This window comes from Lutjanus erythropterus, chromosome 1, assembly GCF_056507025.1.
Source record: "Lutjanus erythropterus isolate fLutEry1 chromosome 1, fLutEry1.hap2, whole genome shotgun sequence".
Taxonomy (NCBI): Eukaryota; Metazoa; Chordata; class Actinopteri; order Lutjaniformes; family Lutjanidae; genus Lutjanus; species Lutjanus erythropterus.
In genome coordinates, this window is record NC_139317.1 from 43,453,906 (window position 1) to 43,475,957 (window position 22,052).

At 37.7% G+C, this 22,052-nt stretch overlaps 1 protein-coding gene across 2 annotated transcripts in view; it reads right to left on the minus strand.

The window, feature by feature from the left end:
- Window positions 1-22,052, minus strand: part of znf536 (zinc finger protein 536) — a 297,735-nt gene that overhangs the window by 248,948 nt on the left and 26,735 nt on the right. For both annotated transcript variants that reach the window (XM_084722068.1, XM_084722069.1), the window contains exon 2: window positions 7,831-7,912. The gene's annotated coding sequence lies outside the window, so the exon portion shown is untranslated. The remainder of the gene's footprint in view (window positions 1-7,830; window positions 7,913-22,052) is intronic.

A 22,052-nucleotide genomic window follows, 5' to 3' on the forward strand; every position in this document is an offset into this window, starting at 1 on the left:
CCAAAGTATGAAAAATAAATGTTTCAAGTTTCTATCTTAGAAAATAGGAATAGATTTTTTTAAGAAATAAAGATGACTTTATAATTTTTTTTCGATATTTAACCTTTATTTTAGTACTAGTACACTGTTTCTCGCGGAAGAAGAAAGCAACAAATGCAGTTGCATTACCTGTGAACAAGAAGCTAGTTTGGTATTGAATGACAGACAAAAATCAGTATAAACATGTATGAAAATATACTTTTTATGCCAAGCTTCTATCTTTCATAGGGATAAAATTCTAAATCAATATTTTTTTTCCCACACTGAACATTTTAGCCACCTTTTAACTTTATTTAACACTGGTAGAGCACCATCAGAAAGCTAACTACTGTATGCCATAATGAGTGGGGATGGAGGGTGGGGTGGGGGTAGCTGGTGCTAACCAGCCTAGCTGCTGCTGCCAGGGATGCTAGTGTGTGGGATTAATAATGGACGCTTTTTGAAATTATTATTATTCCCAAAATGCTCTTTTGTGATTTGCTTTGAAGGCCGTGCGTGTGTGTGGGTGGGGGTGGAGGGGTGTTAAGTGAGTAGGGGTGAGGTGGTTGGTGAGGGGGGTTTGAGGGAGGGGAGGGGAGAGGGGTGGGGGCTTGCTTGCTCATTTGGAGAGCTTTTCCAATTATACAATTAGTCAGGAATGTAGGCCAGCGGCCTTGGTGCTCCTCCTGCTCCCCGACCCTGGATAGCAAGTGCCCTCGTCTCACTTTGTATTTATCTCTTTCTTTCTCACTTGTCAGGAAATACACAGAAACACATAAATAGACTTAAAAAAGATAAATAATATGCAAATGCGGGCCTGAAGTGAAAGTGGCACCGGCTCACAGTCCAGGAGGTGGTGAAGCAGCCGGTGTCCCAGAGGAGCGGAGCTAACAAGCGCTGACCTTCTTTGTGAATTGGGTTGCGTGTGAACGACCATGGTGGCACACCGTGGTTTTAATAGATAAAGTCATGGGGTTGGGGCTCTCTGGTCAAATACTGTTTGTTGCGTTGGAGGGCCTTTTTGTAAACTCCCACCATGCCCTAGAACCCCACCACACTGTAAAACATCACATAGAAATTCAGTGAAATTAACTAATCTTGTCCCATTAAATTAACATCAGTCCCTGCTGGATTTCAGGATACCTTTTTTGGGATTGTTGCAGCCTAAAATTTCCTATTTCACAGCAGCTTTTCTCAAAAGTTATTACGCATGTTGCAAAACAAAGAGTTTTTTTTTTAATAATTAATTAAAAACTAGAGGCAACGTCTGCCAAGAAGAATAAAACCACAGTGTTCTGAGTGTTCTAAGTAATGCTATCAAAAATTACAAAAAAATCTGACAAAATATTTATTTACATTTCACACTTTATATTTATTTAACATTTATTTGTAAATTTACTGTACATATAAGCAAAATCTCTGGAGCTCAAACATGGTCAAAATTCAAAAATATAAAAGTGCACAGACCACTGATTAATGTCAAATGACAAGATAAATAATAAATACAATAAAACAACTGAGACGTACATGTTTGACATTTGCACGGGAGGGCTGCTGTGATTGGTGGAAGTCACAGAAAGCGACTGAAATTGTTCAAATTTGCAGAAAATCTGCGATGATTGGATAGAATTACAACATGCAAAATTCATGTGGATTGGTTGAATTTGTGTTAATTCCTGGAAATACATGCAATATATCACTCTCAAGTTAAATCAATTTAAAAATTCTAGTTTTTATTTTCAGACCACTTCAGAACTTATAAACATAAGATGTTCTGACTTGAAGCCTTTTGAGTTGAGTTTATGTACTGCTGCCACTTCACTTAACTCATTAAATTAAGTTTTTTTTAAAAAAAAAGAAAGAAAATTGGCAACAGGCAAAGATTGGCAAGTTAGCAGACTTCCCAGCATGCAACTGTTTGAGAGTTACAGTAACTTGCTGCATATGAAGATTTTTGAATTTTGAGGCCAACTCAAATTCTTAAATTTTGGAAAGTTTAACCACCCGCTACTCTTCTGTGGAAATCATGTACTTTTCTTCTTTAGACAAACTTGAATCTTTGTATTTTAGAAACCCAAGAAAATAGTGTATTAAAAATTACTGAGTAAACTCATTTATGTGAAAGAGAATATTGGTTAATAGTTTAATATTTTCAATCAAAACCATTTAATTAATTGGCACACATATAATGACATATAAGGCTCAGAGCTCATGGTGACCATTTTTTTTAAGTTTCTACAACTCAAAGATTCACATTTATCTAAAGAGGAAAATTCAATTATCTCAGCTAAAGATTATAAGTCAGTAAAACTTTTTTAGTGCTTTTTCAAAACTTAAATGTTTGAGTCGGCTGAAAACACAAAAATCTATTGTAGTAAGTTATTTTTTGTACCAGGGAAGACAATTTTTCAAACCCATTTTCAGTTACTTAAATTATGGCATCAGGGGAAGTCACATTTTTCAGTTGAACCAACTTAAAATGATTTTCAGTGCACTTTGGGAAGATGAGCGTGTTTGGGATTGAACACACACACACACACTAACTACTTTTGATTCCTTTTCTTCTGTGGGAGTGATATGATAAATTGATTTATGATGAAGGACAAATTGTTTTATAATTTGGCCCCTTTCTGATTGTCCCCTCACTCTTGCCTGCCTGCTACGGCGTGTGCTGCTGCACTGGGTTTAATATGAAGCAACAACAACAGCGAAGTGCCATCTGTTGGCATGCGGATTTTCTGTAATCTCTCTTTACTGATTACAACAATGACTACACGAACCTCTTAAATAATTATCCCACAATGTAAAAAAAAAAAAAAAAAGAAATAAAAAAAGCGAAATAATTATAATCATTAACTCCCACCAAGTCTGCCACTCCTCCAGCAAATGAAGGCTGTCAGAGAGAGAGACAGAGATAAAGAGAGAGACGCAGTGAGAGAGAGAGAGAGAGTTTTTCTTCTGCTGTGATGCCAATCATGTCTTATTTATACCAGCGTGGTAGAGTAGCACACAGCAGTGACAATCTTAACCCAACAACACTGGAGAGGAAACTGTGGGAAAATTGACCCCTCTCCACCCACCACCCCTGCACCTTATGTTCCTCTTTTTATGTCTTCTTACAGGAAAAAAAAAAAAAAAAACACATCCTGAAACTGGAGCGCAGGTTACAGTTTGTAGTTTGTCTGACATCACGTTTCCAGCAGAGGAATCAATGTCAGGTTTCGGTTTACAACAATCAGAAATTTAAAAAGAAGAAAAAAAAGAAAAAGCTTCTGTCTAGACCTGATTTGGTTCAAAGTGAATGCAACACCTGTTTCTCCACTGTCAGCAGCCTCAAAAGTCCACAATGCATTGCAGCCTGAAGACGAGTTGTGTGCGAGTAAAACCTGCCATTAGAAAAACAACAAAATCATCTGCTCCCTACCGATACTCATAGTGCAACAAACAAGAGGAGCAAAAAGTTCACACCCTTTCTTTGGGGGATATTAAAAGGCATTCTGGGGAATGTAGGAAATCACTACAAAGACTTAGAAGAAAGGCTGAGGCCATGTTTGTAGACCATTCCTGGAATGCATGAAGGATAAACAAACATAATTTGATGGTATCTGGGATCAACGTCTTTTCTTGGATTCAGTTTAAAAATAAGATTTTTATCCACAAGTCTTATATAATGCACTTTAAAGTTTCTTATTTTTAATAGGTCAGAGGTTAAATAAGTATTCAGATCTCTGACGTAGCAATAACAATGTTAGGGAAGCTACTTTGAAAGAATAGTTTTAATATGTCACACTGGAAAAAGTTGAACTATAGCATGTGGAAAACAGGGAAAATGTTTGGTTCATTCAAACTACTTAGAAAAAGTTGTTTAAACTATTGGTAAAAAAAAAAAAAAAAAAAAAAAGATCACACTGACTTTGTACATGTGGTACAAAATTAAAACAAAATACACAAAAAATATGTACATCAAGGGGCAAAAAATTGAATTCAAGGCAAAAAGCTCTTGTTCATGTGTCACTTTAGTTTTGGATTCATTTTCCATCAGTCATCAGAGAAGCAATGATAAAATAAAAATCAAGAGTCATTCCTTTCCTTTTATGGCTCAAAACTGTTTGCAGTTTCAGTAGTCACCTACACAAGAAATGTCAAAAAGTACTTGAATCACTATGCTAATATGAATGTTTTTCTATATTTGGGTTTTACAGGGTTAAACGACTAACAAGCTACTGCAAACTGAAGTTAGACTACTAGTTTAACTCCATGTAGTCCAGTACTCCCAAACACTGGTGAGAACACAATATGAAAACAAAAAAAATACTCATAAAAGTCCTGCATTCAGAATTTTAAAACAGTCAGAGAAGATATTTTCAAAAATCTAGGACTATTAAGGGCATCAAAAGCGTACATTATGCAGCCTGTGTCGGTCTTATATCACATTATCTGAATTAATGTATTATTGTGAATTATGTATTACAGTGTAAAGAACATTTTTGATACTGACAATGTGGAGATAATTTTAACTCTGATGATGAACTTTTGGATTGTTCAATTTAATTAACATCATATTTTATAAGCTTTGTGCATAAGATCTTAATAAGGCATAACTACAGACAGATAAATGTAGTGGAGATAAAAGTAGAATGTTTACCATTAAAATGTTAATTTGCAAGTAAAGTAGAGGTACAGCATTTTAGTAAATATATTTAGTCTAAAGTAAATACATATACATACACATTCACTGGAAGTAACAGCCATTCCCTGTTTTTAAGCAGCAGGTTTAGTTGTGTGTGTGTGTGTGTGTGTGTGTGTGTGTGTCTGTAAATGCTCATCCGAGTGTATGTGTGAGCAGGTCTGTTTATGAATCTCTTTCTATATAAGTCATCAGTGGTGTGTGTGTGTGTGTGTGTGTGTGTGTGTGTGTGTGTGTGTGTGTGTGTGTGTGTGTGTGTGTGTGTGTGTGTATGTGTGTGTGTGCATCTGCAAGTTTGTGTGTGAGCGCTTTGTGTGAGAAATGGTGTGAGAATGCATCAAGGGGAGCATGTGTTAGCTCTGCTTCCAATATGAGGGAAATCTGTGGCACATACCTCCGATATGACACAAGCCAAAACGACATGACTCACCCATGCTATATTTGATTAATAAAACTACAGCCGGCAAAATGTGTTTCAAAACAACAGACTATAAGCGAGACTCGGCCTGACTGCACAAACGCAGGATCGTATTATTCTTATTAAGGTATGAAGACGAGCATGAAATCTGACCTGAACAAATATGATATCATCTGAATGTTACATTTACGGTTGAATGTGTCTTCATTTTTCACTTTAGGGAGACATGTGGGTGTTAATTCAGACGGGCCGTTGTCTCAGCTTGTCCTGAAGAGGACAGCTTGCCATATATGTTTAAATCCCTGTGGCTCTGAATCTTATAATAAATGTTATAACATGAATTTCCCAGCTTCAAGAGAAAAGGTTTCCATTGATTAGCACTTTGCAAGCAATCAATTTTTACAAACCCGCTTGACCCCCACATCTCTTTCTGTGTTTCTCAGGAAGCCAACTCTCAGGATGACGCTCTTTTACGAATTAAAGTTGATACACAGAGTGTAAGAGTATTTATTGGACACAGAAAGACAGGAAGAGCAGTCTTGTTGGAAACACTCTTAGAAATAATTGTTCTTCCTGAAGGGCTGAGACCTTGGAATATAAAAGTTTCTTGGTGGAATCACCTCTTTGGGTTCTAGATAAAACCCTTGGCATATAAAAACAACTCATGTAACCCTTCATGTTGGGTTCTAGGTAAAACTCTGAGCATTCTCATATGGGGACAACCCAAAGAACCTTTCATGGTTCTAGTAAACACCTTTATTTCTAAGAGAGCAGATTTAAGGGGAGTCAAAGACGAATGTGAGGTACCTGAGAACAAGAGCGAGAACGTCTAATTCCTGTTGCATGAGCACGATGACAACAACAACAACGATGATGACGACGATGATGATGATGATGCACTGATTACAGACAACCAGGCGGGATGAAGCATCCTAACCCCACAAAGCAGACGTATCCCTCACTTGTGCCTGTCACATGATCTGCCATCACTCAGCGACACACACGCAGACACACACATACAGAACACACACTATAACAGCCCATCACCATGAGAGATGGGGTGGCCACGCTCCTCCAGCTCCAGGAATAATGGCTTGCACCTGTTTACCATGTCACCTCTGTTTGCTAATTGTCTCCTTGAGCTACATAGAGAGGAATTGACGGCGTCGTGGCTTTTTGACAGGCAGGGTGTGTGTGTGTGTGTGTGTGTGGGGGGGGGGGGGGGGGGGACTATTCTTAGTCAATATGTGATGAAACGACTCACACCAAATTTATGTTATATTACACAGCTCTGTCCAGTGTGTACGCTAATACCTGAGGCGATTAGCATCATCCAAAAAAATGACAAAAAAAGAAAATAAGACCTATATCACTGAGTGATTCATTTTGATGACACATTAGTTTGACACTTTGTAAAATAGATAAAATAATTCTCCATAGACAATGAACCATCGAGGGGACAATATGTCTGGAAATTTAAAGTGGATGGAAAGTTTAAGCATTTAGAGTAGAGGGAAGAGTGTTTATTATTTTATGCTGTTGATTTATAATGAAGATTAGATTTTAGAGATATAACAATATCACAATATCCACAATCAGAAAATGTCTCAGTACAGTACCAGACTGTGGCAATATTCACCATGATTTGACATTGTTAATTATTTTATTTTATTTTATAACATGCTTTTGTTAAATACTTGATTCTGACTGACTGACTTTCAAAATAAAGGCACAAAAACCACTTGGGTAGGTTTAGGAAAAGATCGGTTTGGGTTAAAATATGTACATTATGCAAGTTTGTGTACATGACACAACGTAACATATGTAAGTAAGTAATGTTATGTAACATTATGTAAGTTCCATACGTACGTATGTTAAGTTTAAGATCATGTAACACAGTGTAACATATGTAAGTAAGTAACACAATGTCACATTAAATAATTTATGTACATAGCAAGTAAATAAGTACATTATGAAGTCAAAGTTTGCTTTTGGTTTCACATGTGACATGAGGCCCTGGTCTCTTGGCCCCACCTCCTCCATTAACAGACTTTTTTGCTCTTCATACTACATCACATGACTTTAACAGGGCATTAAAACATAATACCACAGTGGTAACTTCAGAGGTGTTGCTACAGTTGTATCTACAGTGTCACGGCTTGAGGCACAGGGGCACTGACCAAGCTGCCATATCTGACGCACTGGGAGTGAGAACAGCCTGGCTGATGACATATGTCGTCTATTTGCAAAGTTTGCATCAACGTGGTGACACCCTACCCTACTTCACCCTACACTGACCCCACGCCAATGCAATCAATGTGTCATATTTCCATAAAGTGTGCATGCACATGAGAATACAATAATGCATTGTGTAATGGAAGACTAAAGGGTTTGTTGTTGGAAGGATGACCATTCATTGTATCTGTCTGGCTGGAAAAATTGATAACTATCTTTCTTCTTTAACTTTGTGTTAGTTAATGAAGCACTGACCCAGCATCACACTGTAAAGGGCAGCAGCTCCCAGATACGAACGCCTCAGCAGCATGGCTGAGAAGCACGGCGCAGCTTAACAAGTGCACGCTCAATTGACTTTCCCCTGGATAAACAAAGATTTAAATGAAAACAAAAGATGCGTGCACGGGCGTGTAAGTGTGACAGACACCTTTAATATCCTCCCCTTTCCCGTGATCAATCGGTGTGATCGTACCTGTGTGACTGCCGCCGCTCCAACGAACGCCGGATGTCAGGAAGAGTGCCGACAGCTCCACAGAAGGTGGGACGACAAGAGCCTGTAAACAAAGCACACACACCAGGAAATTCACAGTCACCCACATTTGAAGCTTGACAAGTTTGCCACACTGACAGAAGAGAAATACCCATTAAAATATGATCCCCCTCCCCCCAAACCCCCTCCATCTTTATTTTTCCTCAGGACTTCCTGTGAGGACGTGATGTCATTTACACATCCTTGAGTAATCTAACAAATATATGAGCTGTAATTGCTTGTGTATATCAATCTTTGACTTTTTTCATTTTCTTATTATTATTAGTTTTTAATTTGACACTATGATATCCAGTTCAAGACGAGGGAATCATACTAAGACGCGCAAGGTTTATCATTTGGGAGTCAAAATACATAAAAACAGAAAGCTTTGTTCTCATAAAAAGAAAAGTATGAGAGGAGCCTACGCAGCACAGAGGATGTTATCTGATCCAGCCGTGAAGCCCAGCCGCTTAACGCCAGAAAAATAATCAAGCCGACACAAAGTATGTGAAGTAAAAGAGCGCCACTCCCCTTTAAAGTAGCACGGAACCCGCTGAGTGGCATCTGAGCTGAAGCCTCACAGAGAGTTTGAAAGAAGCCAGCAGCTGGCCTTGAGTTTTAATTTGAGTCATGAATTATGAAATTATAGAGCAGGGGGTGTCAAACGTATGGCCTGCAGGCCAGAACTAGGCCGCCCAAGGATCCAGTCTGGCCCATTGGAGGACTTTGCAAAGTGTAAAAACATGCACAGCAGTCATTGAATGTACAATATATTAATTCTGCCACTAGTAGTCTCTCTCACATTAAAACAATAACAAAAAAAGGTAGTTTGATGTCATTGTAATGTAGTGTGGGATCATGGGAGTTGTTGTCTTTACTGTTAAACAAATTTCATAGCTGATAAAAATGACTTTGGGAGAAGTCATGGTCGTGGACGAGGTAATATATTAAAGTTTCATTCACGTTAAGCTTAGTCACACTCGCTGACCTCCCTCCTCGCTCTCTGTCACATCCCATTTTTTCCCAGAAGTCATAGCAACTGGCATACACTGCTACCCTGAATAAATTATGGATTTCTCTGCATTTGAACATTGTTTGTAACACTTGAGGTAATCTAAGTACACAACTAGACAAAATACACAACATCTGTCTTGTGTATTTGGATAATTTTAATGCAGAAAAGTTACAGATTGTAGCTTTAATTCCAGATCAGAATACAGTTCTCTGTATCTGTATCTGTATCTGACTTCACTCTTAAAACAATATTTGTGGAACCCAACTGCAGAACCAGACAGACATCATTTGTCTGGAACATAATGCAAATTGTTTTTACTTTCATTTTTCTGTTTTTAGTTTCATAGGCAGCATTTATGTATATGATCATTGATTCAAGGTGTTCTATTAGTGTTTTTTTTTAAATTTACAGTTATTTCTAATGATTAAAAATACCAGTGAAGGATTACTCTTATAGTGCCTTCACATAATTATACATAAAGACTATCACCCAATTTATTGATATTGTTTTTCTCTCTCTAATATCAGTGTTGGCATTAGCCCCCAAAATCTAGTTGATCGGGTTGTGCCCTCTTGCAGCCAAAACTTGTGATTTGTAAATGGATTGTGAGACACTTCACTTCACACTTCACCTTCTTCCTCATGAGCTTCCACTGCAGCTGGTGTTGTGATGTCAGTGTTACTACACAGGGGTGGAAATTTGTAGAAAATTACAAAGAATTTCTAGATCTTGACGAGTTGTTTCAGTCATAAAGAGATAAAATACTCTCAGTTTTAAACTACATAATTTTTTGTACATCTGTAGATCCACTGAGATTTATGTATTATAATGCTTTATAATGGACGTTATTGACATTGCACCTCAGACACCTCATCATGTGTTTTGTAAATGAATGGTTCATTAATTGTGAACATTTTTACAGTCTGCTTCTTATCACTAGAAAAGGTAACATTTTGGATGTTGTTATTTATAGGTTATTATGCAACTGTTTTACTGGTCTGGTTCATTTTAGATTAAACTGGGCTGTGTGGCCGATGAACTAAAATGAGTTTGACACCACTGTTACAGATGATGTACTTAATAAAACCCTGCAAAAACTTTTTTTATGCTTGATTAATGTGGAATAGCTGGAAAAGTTATATATCTTCTTTCTTTCTTTGTTGAAGGAACAAATTTATCTGTTTCTACGCAGCTGACTAAACTGCTCCTGATTTACCTTTCATTTTTTGTGACATTTCAAACGTTTGCTTAAATCTGCCGAAGTTTGCTTAGATGGAAATCTGCGAGGTCTCAGTTTTGTATGTTTACTTTCAATCTTTAGCGCTAAACGCTCAATGTCTTGTCGTTTCTGCACCCCGCCACCCAAAGATCACCTGTCAGTCAGGGTGTGAGCAACGCTGCTGTTCTTTTCTTAGGTTTCTGCAGTGATGGAAAAAATATTCAGGTCCTTTACTTAAAAGTATAACCTACAACATTTTCTTGACAAAAAAAGAACGCATATACTCATGTAATTCTTTTTAATCATCACTTATGACCCACTAGAAGTGTGTGGCGGTGTCTGTATCTGCAGAGATTCTGCCCTCTGCCTGTATTTCCTCATTCTTTTGCTGTGTTCAGGATGTTTCACCAGTATTTGACATCCTGATGCATTTACGAACAGCTCAGACAAATCCTACTAACTCTACCTGTAAGTAGAAGTAATAATCCCACACTGTGAGCCCTGCAATCAGAACCTTCTTAACTAAAAGGGTGTATTTGGAGCTAAATTTACACAAGTATCAAATATAAAAGTACTCAATGTGAAGAAAAATGTTCCTTTTCAGTGTTTTACTATTGGAAATGATGTTTTTGGATTAATATTACCACTGAATTAATCTGTATGTTGCATTTTACTGCTGCAATATTTAAAGTTGAGCTCATTTGAACTTCTTTATATCATATTCTGTAAGATCAGTACATGTCGCTGTACTGTGAGAACTATTTTTCATAAGGAAAGGTCTGGTCTCCAGCTTTTTAACCATGCATTTTCCATCCAAGGAATTTTAAATAATTTATTTAAGAAGCAGGATAATATTTCAGCAGATAAAAGAACACTTTATCCTTCAGTTTACTGGAAATATTAAAAATATCTATAATCAAAAATCACAAAAATCTCTTAAAACAACTGAAATGCCTTTATTGGCATGATATGATCATACTGAATTTTTAACCAAACAAAAACTGATGCGTTTCAACTAGGGATGCAGATACCAGCATCGGGTATTGGTCCGATACTGTCCTCACATACTCGTACTCATAAAACTACTCCGATACCCCATACCCAATACCATATCATGAAAAGTAGCCGCTCGATACAAGTAAACATCTAAAGAACCGCCATGACGCAGAGTTTAAGTCGTTTGCTGATGCTTACCCTCTTGTTTTTTTTGGTCGCGCCGTCATCATCAGGGAGAGACTCGCTGTCCTCAACATCATCCACTAATGACTGCAGCGACTTTGGAAACTATCCATTAAATTCCATCTAAGTCCATGTAAAACTGAAATAAATGCGCAGAGTCCACCTGCAGACCACAGCCAGCCGCTGTCCAATCAGTCCCGCCAGGTGTGAACTAGTTGAATGTCTCGGCAAATAAATCCTAACACGAACAAAAAACACTGCCGCCCCTTTCTTGGTAATAAGCTGCTACAACTTCTCTTTGTGTACTTATTCTTCACCAAAACGTCCTGACAGCACAGGACACGCAACTTCACTCTTTAAGGTTCACAGCAGGTTCAACAAAACTGATGCACACATGGCGCCACACTCATACCTGTCCCCCATAAACAATGACAGGTGGGAACTAATTAGCTCTTAGACAAGAGGGACATGAAGAAGAAACTTAAATACTACACATGTAAATGTTAAATTAAAATACTAGGTAAAATGCTGTAAATGATAATGAAATTAGTATTATAAATAACACCATTAATAATAATAAACTTAATTCTCCGAGTTCATAATAATGTTGTGAAATTATTATACCGAAATGTCACATACGCAGTAAACTGCACAGCTTAATAAGGAACACAAAATCAGTAAAATAACTTACTACAAATAACCTAAAATGTAACGTGCACAGTAACTATGGTTACACTTGTAGCAGGAAACAGCAACAATGATTTGTTACATTTAGAAAGTGACCATCTAATGAAAACAAAACATGTTTTAAAAGTTGTTGTAAGAACTTTAATGGCATTATTAAGTACTTGCATTGGTACTCAGTATTGGCAAGTACTCAAATCTAAGTCTGAAAAAAAGTGGTATCTGTGCATTCCTAGTTTCAACATACAAGTCTTAGTCAAGGAAAAGACCATGCTGTGACAATAAAGGCACTTTAATTATTTTAAAAGAGAGTTATTTGATTTTTGAATATATGTATCGCTGTCCAAAGTGCACCTCAAGCAGACTCAGCATGAGTCCAGGAACCGCTCTCACCATTTCTATATTTGGAGATACATGGTTTTCACCAGAAAGGAAAGCTATGAAAAATTGTAATCTGTGTACTGGAGTATAAAGTACAATATGTGGCTTTGAGATGCAATGAAGTGGAAGTATAAAGTTGCATAAAATGGAAAAACCTGAGTAAAGTATAAGTACAATGAATGTACGTAGTTACATTTCACCACGTAGGTGGCACACTTATCTGTGCATCCTCATTAATCCTGCATGTTATTACTTCAAAATTTCGACTGTCAAAGATGTGGGGTCCGACAAAATCTCATGGCTATTCTGGATGTGGAGAGGCAGCCAGGCGTGGAGAAGCTGGCTCAGTCTGAAACAGGGGAGGGTGGGGGAGGAGGAGAGAGAGAGGGAGGGAGGTGGGGGTGGGGGGTCGGAGGAGGAACACAGATGTGGAGGGTCTGCAGGAGGGCCACCCAGATCTACACCACCACTACTGTTTCAATGAAGCGTCAAGAGTAAAACTCACACACTCGCGTACTAGAGAACACACACACACACGCTCACGCTCACACACAAAGCCACGACATCGCCTTAAGTCACAATCTAAATTGGCTCCCAAGGGCATACCGACTACCTTGTTCACCAAAGGCATTGTGTATGTTTTCTGAGTGCTTAGCATATGCTGCCGTAACCTGAGATCTCTGTGTATGTGTGTGTGTGTGTGTGTGGCTCCCGTGCATGCACACACACGCGTGTACACAAACACACAATGTTGCAAGAAAGTTGCTCTGTTTTCTCCCTTTACGTATTTCCCATCAGGCCCTTAATTAAATTCAAAATAGTTCACATCTACCTATTAAACCATGTTGCACCAACCGCCCACCAGACAAACCTTGAAAGAGACACAAATACAGGCAGGCAGGCAGGGTGACGGGTTGGGGTGGAGGGGGAACAGAGAGACAGGTTGTCTTTTATAAGGAGAGAAAGTGGTAGGGAAGAGAGGGGAAGCTATAAGGAACTCCGCTCAGATCACACGCAATGAGGAATGTCACGTCTGCTTTTTATACTGCCATATGATATCGTAATACTGATGCGTGAGAAGTAAACACGCTGATTCTCTCTGTCATGTAGAACCTGCGCCAACATGCTGATAAAATGTGATTGATGAGGTGTCCGTCAGTCCATCAAAAGACTCAGAATACATCAGGTCTTCTGGACATGGTGCAGGAGATTAAAAATTATTTTCTGACTGTATTTTATTGCTGTTTTTATGATTAAAACTAAATACAGAGTATGAAAAAACAGCTAATAAAACAATCTTCAATCTTTTTTCAATAATTTCAAATATATATATGTTTTTCAAGTCAGTTATTTTCAGACCACTTCAGAACTTACAAACAGTTGAGTCTTTCTGACTTGAAGCCATTTAAGTCGAAATAATGTGCTGCTGTGATTTCAGTCAATTCATTAAATTAGGTTTTGAAAGAAACTTGGTCAGCAGTCTTCCCAGCATGCAACTGTTTTAAAGTTCTGACTTCTTGTGAGTCTTATATACATGTTAAGATAAATGATGATTGTATCTTTTCATAATAATGAAAACAACATTATTAGGGTTAGTATTAAATTCAGTCGCTAACCACGTACACTTAATATCTTGGGTGTATTGAACTCAAATGTTTTCTCAAGTTCACTCAGGTCAACTGGTTTCATATTTTCAAAACTCATACAATGATTTTGCAGCAATTATTCAGCCCATGTTCATCTATCTCCCTTTATAAGGCAGCAGGAAAACCTACATTAGTAAGTTAAGAATTACTTTCAAAGGCAGATACTGTTAAACATACAAGAATTTAGTGGAATCAACTAATATTTTCTTGTTAACGTAAAATAAATATATATATATATATATATGTTTTAATATTCTCAATTAAAAATTTCTAGTTTTTATTTTCAAAACATTACAGTCAAATTAATATTCTGAATTGAAGCCTTTTGAGTCAAATGAATGTACTGCTGTGAGTTTGTTCAACTCATTAAATCGAGTTTTGAAAGAAACTTGATTAGCATATTAGCACACTTGCCAGCAGGCAGGTCTTTGAGAGCTACAGTAACTTGCTGTGTCTTTAATAAATGTTAAAACATGTCATGGTTGTTTCTTTTCATAATAGTGAAAACAATGTTAGCCATGATAATGGTTAGTGTAGAATGTGTTCGCTATCTACGTACATTGAGTTGATTCAGCTTAATAGCTTAAGCTTATTGAACTTTTTGTTTTCTTAAGTTCATTTAACTAAATGATGACTGCACCAATTATTCGACCCATGTTGAGTCATCTAACATTTTTAAGGCAGCAAAGGAACTAACATATTTAGGCTGTTTATTTTTAGATTTACAGTGAACAAACCTCTTAATAAAATGTGATGGTGAGGTGTCTGTCAGTCAATCAAAAACACAAAATCTATCAGGTTGATTTTTTTTGGAAAAAATATTTTCTAATTATTCTCTATAGCCGTTTTATCGATAAAAACTATATATGGGGTCATAAAAACAGCTTGAAAATCACATTCAAAGGCAGATATACTGTAAAAAAAATTATACAGGAAATTAGTGGAACCAGCTAATCTTTTTCTCATTAAGTTCACATAAATATGTTTTAATACTCTTTAATTAATTCAATTCAAAATTTCTAGTTTCAGACCACTTCAGAACTTATAAACATTAGTTGTTCAGACTTGAAACCATTTAAGTTGAATTAATGTACTGCTGTGAGTTCACTCAACTCATGAAATTAGATTTAGAAAGAAATTCAATCCTTATATATGCAGACTTCCCAGCATGCAATTGTTTGACAGTTAAAGTAGCTTGGTGTGTTCTGTGATAAATCGTGATTTCTTCTTTTCATATTAATGAAAAAAGTGCTAGTTCATTCCCTACCATTGAACACTTAGTTGACGCAACTTAATATCTTAAGTGTATTGAACTTGCATGTTTTCTCAAGTTCATTTAACTTAATTCAATTGGTTTTGCATTTTCAAAGCTCAAAAGACCACTTTGAACCAATTATTCAACCTGTTTTCCGTTAACTCACATTTTAAGGCAGCAGGGGAACTTAAAATTTCAAGTTGAACCAGCTTGAAATGTTTTACAGTGTATAAACAGGTTAAAATTGTTCTACCAGAGTGAAATACCACAGTAAAAGCTACTGACACTTGATCAAATCTGCTCCATCTATGATTTGATATCAAAGCACACTGCAGAGTAATGGAAATCACTAACATTTTAAGACAGTCTAACCTTTCCTGTGTTTACCTTATTAAAGAGTGTGTACCTTAACTGGTAGCGCAATACACATAAGGGGGGAAAAACAATGTGTATAAAGCCGGCAGTGTTTAAGCAGGCGAACAGTAAAGTAATAGGCAAGAGCAGTGAAGTGTTGATTCTACAAAAGATGCGGGGGGAAAAATTGCACCTTAGTGCACACACACACACATACAAGGAAACACACACACACACACACACACACACACATACACACACATACACACACATACCCCTCCTCAATATACTCCCACAACACGGCCGGCTGCCTGGCAGCCGAAGTTAACATTTTCAGAGAAAATATTCCTTGCCTCCAATAGTCCGATGTAATTCATTTTCCATCTCTGTTCATTAATCATTGTTAAAATTAGTGATCCATTTCTTCCACTCTGCCATCTGCACTCAGCTTCCTAACAAACATGACACCTCAGCGCATAATAAAAGCTGACAGCTACGAGGAGGCCTTTCCAAGTAGCTTTCTGCATATGTGCACCTCCACGACTTGATGCCGTTGTCAGACAAAAGTAGGTTATTTAGACCGCTGGCTGGAGAGAGCTGCATATGAGTACACACACATGTGCATACCCAAACATATATGGACACATATGTACATTCATGTGCATGTATACACTTAGATGCAGGGCTGGAAGTAATGACTTTCATCTGTTCATTTTGGGGTACTTGTACTATTCAATTTTTTTTTTTTTTTTTTTTCAGTTAAAGGTACTGTGTTGATTTTGGAGGCCATGTGGACAAAAGCAGTAGTGTTTCCACCGTAACAACCACAACATATAGCACAGCTATATCGATATCATGTACAACAACAGAACATAATGCAAATTGTTGTTTTTTCTTTGTTTTGTTTTCTTTGTGTTACGCCCAGAATTTTACATAATTCAAATAGTTCTATATATGTTTTTTTTTAATAGCCATTTAGAATTATTAAAGCTACTATAAAGCACCTTTATATTATGTTGATTTTGGAGCCCCCTGTGGACAAAAGTGGTAGTGTTTCCACCATAATAACCAAAAAGTATAGTACAGCTATATTGGTACTGATTTATATGATGTCCAATAACAATACAGAACAGAATGCAGATTGTTACTTTTCTGTTTTGTTTTGTTTTCTTTGTTTTTGGGGCAGCATTTTATATATATTTGATCATTTTTCTTAATTCAAGTAGTTCTATATCTGCTTTTTATAGTCATTTATAATTATTAAAGCTACTACAAAGAAAGTTCATATTGTGTTGATTTTAGAGCTCCCTGTGGACAGAAGCAGTAGGGTTTCCACTGTAATAACCACAGAATATATTGTCAAAAATAAAATGATCTAATCCTCCTGTTTCTTTTTAACTGGCTAACATAATACTCACTCACTGGGAAAATATAAACAGGCTGTTTCGTTTGATTTCAAGGAGACTCTGACCTGGTGGCAGCCATTAAGAACAAATACATAGAAAAAGCCAATCTTTTTGCAAATGGTCTTGTTAACTTATTTAGGTCACATGGAGGTATTAGTCATGAATTCAGACTTTTTCATAAGCAGTTAAAAACTCCATGTAATAGCTTTAGGTATGCATTACATTATGTAATCTACATGGCTACTTTTAAAATCTTACATTGCTATTGTGTAGATCGAGAATTTGAATTAATATCAAACCTTTTATCTGCATTTTTGTAGCCAATAAGGCAAACTGATTGCAAATGGACCAATGAAAACCATGAAATATGGATTTAGACTGAAGATTTAGAGAAAGAGAAACCCCTTTACATTAAATGGCTGTTATAAATAAACCATTAAACATCAAAGGTTAAAATGTAACTAATACCCTGAGTAGTTTTTGAGAAGAATACTTCATACTTTTAAGCATTTTTAACACAAATATTTTACTCCTAGTTGAGTATAACTTCAGTAAAGTAACAGGGCTTCTGCTCAAGTACAGATTTTCAGCTTTCCACCACTGCTTCTGTCTCTAGAATATGCAGCTACAAAGAGGCAAAAAGAAAACAATCACACACAATCTGAGAATTTATAGTCACGTGCACACACTTTCACACACATGCACCAGCACATACACAAAACAACAGATGTGCCTAACCTTGAGTGGAATGTGCTAAAATCCTGATAAAGACAAATCTCACCAATAATTCTCAGCAAAGGGGTAAAGTGAGGAAAAAGAGACGGGAAAACATGAAAAATAAGAGCAATCACGCAACCCAAGAGAGCGAGAGGAAACAGAGAGAAAGCTCCTGTTGTTCGGCCCTACAAACAAGCTTTTTGCTTTAACTTCAGCTGGAGCGGTGTTGTACTTTTCCGTTTGCATTTGCTTCCAGCAGCTTGTGCGTATTTGCTGTGATACTGTAATATCAGCTCGGCTACACCCTGATCTCTGGGAGCTAATTCGGCTGAAGAGGCAAGACAGTGAAGGTAAAGAGGGAGTGAGTCACTGGGCCAGACGAGTGCCCCTCGCAGGTCACCCAGGCCTCGTAAACACCCCTCTGATTCCCATAAAAATACCTTGATGGAAAGCTATCGACTCCCCAGACACCCAGCAGCATGAACATGTGCAGATTTAGGTGCATAAAAAGCAGCAGGTTTAATACACTAGAATACTTAAAGTGATTTCAGCTCATTTTGTAAGTATTCCAGTGCATTTATTGCCCACAGACTCGCAGTTTAATCAAGCATAAAGCAGGGATGCATTCTCATATCTGTGAATTTAGCTTCATTTTTGGGATGAAGGAGTGAAACAAACAGGTAGAGCCACATGAGAAACCCCGGCTACAAGTCAAATCTTTTACACTTTACACCCCGCCATTACTTATTCATGACCAAATGTGTTATTTATTGCATAATTTCTATTATCACGGAATAACTTTTCCACCACAAACAAGTGTAAAAGCATGAAAAATATATCAAAAAAATCATTCAAAAATTCACCGAGAACACATCTGAATGCCACCCAAGCCTCTTTCTCTGTCTGCGCTCTCTCCTCACTCACACACGCACAGCTTACTCACGGTACCTTCCCCCTAGTCTCTTGTTAACACCCCCCCTCCACCCCACCCCACCCCAATGCACACAATACACACACTCAGAGACACACACACACGGTCAGGATCCCTCCCTGGCGAGGTGTGTGTGTCTCTGCCTGAGGCACAGCACATTAATCTATATAATGCCCTCAAAGAGAAGGCTTTTTCACACCGCTAACTGCCAAGGACTACGAGGGGCAGCGGCTGAGCCATGATTCAGCTGTTAGCCCAACTGGCGTCCCTGCGCACACACACACACATGCACACACACTCGCACCCCCGCACGCCCCTCCCGACGCACACACACACACACACACACAATATGTTAGCAAGAGTACACACATACTCCCTTCTCTGGCGAAAAAGACGACACAGACACCTTTGTGAGCTCATCAACACTAGAGCTGTTTTTGGTTAAGTATAAAAAACTGGCACATCACATTTGCTCTGGTTCATACTCTTTTTAATCAGATAGTTCTTGATTTAAATCTGAATTTTTCTATATTTTATTTCATTATTAAAGTTCTCGTCTAGCTGTTAGGGTATGGGGGAAAAATTACATTTAGCTTCTTTGGTAAAATAAAAACTGCTTTTGTAGAAAAACACGGATTTGTTCCTCGAGTTATGTAATGATAATAGATTTGAGTAATTTTTAAGAAAAAAAGAGTCAGAATTCTCTGATTTCTGCTACTTAAATGTGAATATTTTCTGGTTTCTTTGCTCCTTTCTGACCGTAAACAAAATAAGACATTTGAAGACGTCATCTTCAGCTTTCTGACACTTTATGGACCAAACAAGTAATCGATAAATCAAGAAAATAATCAGCAGATTAATCAACAATGAAAATAATCTTTAGTTGCAGCCCTAATGAAGTCAGGTATAATATCAGCATTAGTATTGAAAGATTTCAACACGACTAACTATTATTTTCATAATTGATTAATCTGTTTATTATTTTTCAGATTAATCGCTCAGTCTATAAAATGTCAAAAAAAAGTGTGAAAAATGCAAAATCACAAACTGATGGCCCCTTTTGCCCAACCAGCAGTCCAAAACTCTTCATTTAATATCACACATCACAACAAAAAACAGCAAGTCTTTACATTTTAGCAGCTAGAACCATCAAATTATGAAGTTTTAGCTTGAAAAGTGAATGAAACAATTAATCTATTATCAAAATAGCTGGCAACTAATTTTCTTTCAATCACTTAATTGATTAACCGATAAATTCTTGCAGCTTTAGGACAAACCCAGGTATAATATTGGTATTAATCTCAAAAATGTCAACCCAGCCTTGGTCAGCGTGACAGACAGACTGTTAACTGTATGTGCTTAAGCTCCACAATTTTCATTACACATATAAAAGTGAACATTAGGGCTGCAACTAACATTTATTTTCATTATCAATTAATAAGAAAATTGTGAAAGAGAAAGACAGTCCAAAGACTCTTCATTCACTGTCATAAATGACAAAAAAACAGTAGTAAATCCTCATATTTAAGAAGCTGGAGACAGTAAATGTTTGACAATTTTGCTTGAAAAATGGCTGAAATGATTAATCGATTATTAAAATAGCTACCAGTCAAGTCTCGTTCAGTCAACTAATTGATGAACCGATAAATTGCTGCAGCTTTAGTAGCTGCATGAGTCAAGAGAGTTCCCTGTTCAGTTTTTCAGTCCAAACCCAAAAGACTCTTCATTTTCTGTCATAAATGACAAAGAAAATCAGCAAATTCTCATATTTAAGAAGCCAGAAGCAGCAGATGTTTGATATTTTTGCTTGAAAAATGATTAATCGATTATCAAAATAGCTGGCAATTAATTTCCTTTTTCAAATGATTAATCACCCAGATGCTGAAGCTAAAGTAGCTGCACAAGTCAAAAGAAACTCCCATTGAATTTTTCATATTTGACCGGTGGAATCCAGACAGCACTTGCGCAAATAAATCCAAAAGAAGCTGTCTTGTATGCAACACCTCCTTCACCGTCAGCAGACACCACAGAAGAAGACTCCTTACTGATGTTACCTTGCAGGATTTCTGGGCTCCACTGTCCTCATATTTCAGCCTGTAACCTCTTGCCAGTGTGTGAAGTTGCCCGGTGCAGATTTAATATTCATTTGTTGCACGGAGGGCCACAAAACAGACAGCTCGGAGCGGTGATTGGAGGGCCAGTGCTCAGAGACAGACGGCGAGCAGAAGAGCAGCTAAATCATCTTGACATTCACCAAGAAGTAGCCACACAGAAAGCCACTGCTGCTGTTAGTTCTCCCATCGACTAATTTGGTTCTACTTAACCCCTAAACACCCCGCGTGTGCGCATACACACACACACACACACACACACACACACACACAGAGGAGTGGACACAAGGCAAACAGAGGCTGATGCACACACACACACGCACACGTTTCACAGTGACACATTTAATTCCAGGTTCTCAGCACATCTGAATTACAGCAGGCTGATGAGGGAGAGAGGGCCAGGCCCCTCCGGACTGATTAGCATCATTTAAGAAAGCCTTCCTTTTTTTTTTTTTTTTTTTTTTCTGCCCGCCTCAGCGACCTCTCTCTGCCGCGCTCCCTCCATCACACCCTGCCACTCGCCGGGGTGACCAACCCACCACCCAGCCTACAATATGGGTGGCATCCCCGCCAGCACAAGTCAATATGAAGTACACTCATTTACATCCAGCACAGGCGAGCGACTCGAGTGCCTCTGGAGCTACTTTATTCCTTCAACCGCTTGTTAGCTTTAGATTCTGTTTTCTAAAAGTGTGGACAGAAGGACATAACTAACGCATATATACGTCAGGCGCCATATGATGCAGTTTTTTTCTGCGCGTGTAAAGTAAATAAGACAGAGCCTGTTTTATTTGTGCATATTTCCCCCCTTCTAAATTATATAAGCCTTGCACATGGCTTAAAATTTTGTAAAGCTTTTCTCAAAATCCTACTTATGGTTGCCATTCTGTGCCAAAAAGTTCATCTGGCCTGTAAATTTAAGCATGGATTACAAATATTCAAATCATGAGCTTACTGTTCAAATAAACATTTCCAACAGGGAGGGGAAAAGTTGCAAGGCATACACTTTCAGCATAATTCCTCCTCTGGCACCTCCCCTCCCCTCGCTCCTAATAAAACAACCACACACAAGAAAAAAAAAAAAAGCAGGGAAGAGAAAGAAAGAAAGAAAGAAAGGAGGAGGGGGGGTAAAGAAATGCAAAAACAAAAGACAGAGTTAAAAGTTTGGCTTCTTCATTTACCGTGCGGCTGGATAAACAGTGTTGATGAAATATGTAATTAATGTAATTGTAACCACCTATGCAATTACAGTCAGCCGGGTGGGCTC